We start from the raw sequence: 2,997 nt of genomic DNA, 5'->3' as shown, positions 1-2,997 counted from the left end.
GGCAGTGTCACTGGCCCTCATATGTGGGATCCGAACTGGGGCCCTCTGGCGTCTCAAGCTAGCTCTTAACCAATGCGCCACTCGGACGGGCCTCACTATTATTTTTTTATATCAGCTATAACCAATTACAAATGTATAGAAAATAAGATATCATTTATTGTAGACACAAACACCTAAAGCACTTAGGTGCATCCTCATAAGAATGCAGAAGACCTTCTCATGGGGAGAGTTCACAGCTCAGATTTGCTGGTTATAAGCCATGGGAACTCAGTCAAGTTGACTAATATCTTTGAGTCTCGTTTTTCTCATCAATAAAATGGGGATAGTGACATCTCCCCTTTAGGGTTTTTATATGGATAAAAAGTGGTAAACATAAAGCAATTAGCATATAGCAAAGCACTTAAGAAAGAGCGGTGTCATCATATTTATGAACATACAATTCAGTATTAAAAGTCTCAAGGAGTAGATATTTACAAAGACGATCACTTGGGTTCTTCCTTGCATTATGTCAAACATTACCTTTGTCACCCAGATAAACTGCAAGTTTTGTAAATATTGCTCAGCCAATCACTGGTCATGTGATGTGACCCAAGTCTATGCACATATTTCTGAATCTGCAAATTCTTCTTCAGGAGTGTCAGAACCCAAGTCACATTTAGTGACTCAGCCATTGCCTCCTATTGCCTCCTTTGGGAAATAATTTCAGTTAGTAGATCACTTTGTCTGACTCTCTTTTTTTATTAAAAATTAAAAAATAAATTTTTAGCTGTGGTAAAATACACATAACATGTAATCTATCATCTTAGCCCTTTTAAATATATATATTTCAGTAGTGCTAAGTACAATCACGTCGTTGTGCAACGCATCTCCAGAACTCTTTTTATCTTGCAAAACCAAAACTATCTACCCATTAAACAGCAACTGTCCATTCTCTCCTCCTACCATCAATTGACTCTTAAGAAAGAAATATTCATTTTACCTCCCTCATTTTTCTCCCTTCAATGAACAAATTTCACAAAGGTGTAGAAAGTTACTGTGGAAGCAACTTACTTCATGGAAATGGAAAGCAGCTGTCACTCAAACATCATGTAGAGCTACAGTAAGAGCAAGATGATACACATTTTAACAATTACAAATGTCAACTTTAAAGTTATCCAGATATAAAATCAATAAACATGAACCTCAAAATTATCCTTTTATGCCAGCAATAAACAACTAGAGATGAAACCACACNCCTCCCTCATTTTTCTCCCTTCAATGAACAAATTTCACAAAGGTGTAGAAAGTTACTGTGGAAGCAACTTACTTCATGGAAATGGAAAGCAGCTGTCACTCAAACATCATGTAGAGCTACAGTAAGAGCAAGATGATACACATTTTAACAATTACAAATGTCAACTTTAAAGTTATCCAGATATAAAATCAATAAACATGAACCTCAAAATTATCCTTTTATGCCAGCAATAAACAACTAGAGATGAAACCACACCATGAAAATGAAACGCCTAGGCATTATCTAATACAAATGCATAGGCGTCTATGAAAAAAAAATTTAACTCTATTAAAGAGAACGGGAGAAGACCTGAATAAATGAATAGATAGACTGTATTTATGAATGGGGAGACTGATTTCATTAAAAAGCCAATTTTTCAAATGTTTGGTGTGACTGAAATGAAAATCCTAGCAGAATATTTTGGAAAACAAAAAGTTGATTCTAACATTTTTTGGAGGAATAAAGGTCTCCATATTGAACAAAGAGTGAAGGGGTTAGGGTAAGAAACTCACTTTACCCAACGTTTAGACATATTAAACATTGTATTATTATTAAAGCCATAATAATTAAAGAACCCAAAAATAATAAAACAACAGTATAGTATCAGGAAAGGTTCATGCAACTCAGTGGAATAAACAGAAAGCCCAGAAACAGACCCAAGTGTTCACAGGTGCCTTTTATGCATGAAGTGACATTACAAATTTACAAGAAAAGGGTAGGATGTTTTGTAAATGTTGATGGCAAAGTTGGCTCCTTAAATTGAGAAAAATAAAGCTGAATCCCGACATCATGCAATATTGGATCAATATGGAATAAAGACCTAAATATGAATGGTGAAACTATAGAAGAAACAGAAGAAAATGTAGAATATCTTAGCAATTTTGAGATGTAGAAAGATTTGTAAAACAAGATCCAGAAGCATGAAGAATAAGGCAAAAAATTTGATGGATTTGACCATATCAAAATTAGGAAAATTTTCTTCCATGAAGAACGTGAAGTCTGTTCCATGAAGTTGACAGATAAATAGCAGACTTGGAAAAGACATGTTTAGTGTATAAATCAGAAAAAAGATTAATATTTAGAACATATAAAATATTCATAAAAACTAATAGGAATAAAAGACAAGAAACAAAGAAAATCAGCAAAGGATATTATTAGGGAATTTACAGAAGGTGCACTAAAGGACAAGATGTCATCTCACTAACAATGAGAAAGAGTCAATCAATTTATCTCAAATTAGTTTATTATAATCAAATTGGCAAAAATTTAAAAGATGAATAATAAAGAGATTTCTATTTAAAATATGTTTATCATGTCTCCCTTTGCAAATATAAATTTATAGTTTTACTTTCACATTTAGGTCTCCACTAAAATAATAAAATGACTACATGAATATATAATTGAGTGAACAAACAAATGAGCAAATAAATGAGATCAAACCACAAGAACAGAGACTGGGAGAAAAGGAAGCACAGATAAAAGACATGAACCTTTCAGAATATATAGAGTAGGTGGGGAATGTAACTGACTTAGCAGAGGTGACGAAATGCCCACAGAGGTGGAGAACATTAAGAGTGAGCAAATTCATGCCGAAGAACCCTGAGGATAACAGCGCCTATGGTAAGTGGCTTGTGTGTGGGCTATTAATGGCACAGAAGCTGGAAGTCTGCATAAGAAGCAGTTGAGTTCTCTAGGTCTCTTTCTCCACCACACCCTGCAGTAGG

The sequence above is a fragment of the Hipposideros armiger genome, unplaced genomic scaffold (assembly GCF_001890085.2).
Source record: "Hipposideros armiger isolate ML-2016 unplaced genomic scaffold, ASM189008v1 scaffold_1031, whole genome shotgun sequence".
Taxonomy (NCBI): domain Eukaryota; kingdom Metazoa; phylum Chordata; class Mammalia; order Chiroptera; family Hipposideridae; genus Hipposideros; species Hipposideros armiger.
The sequence above is the reverse complement of the archived record's forward strand: the minus strand, read 5'-3'. Positions refer to the sequence as shown.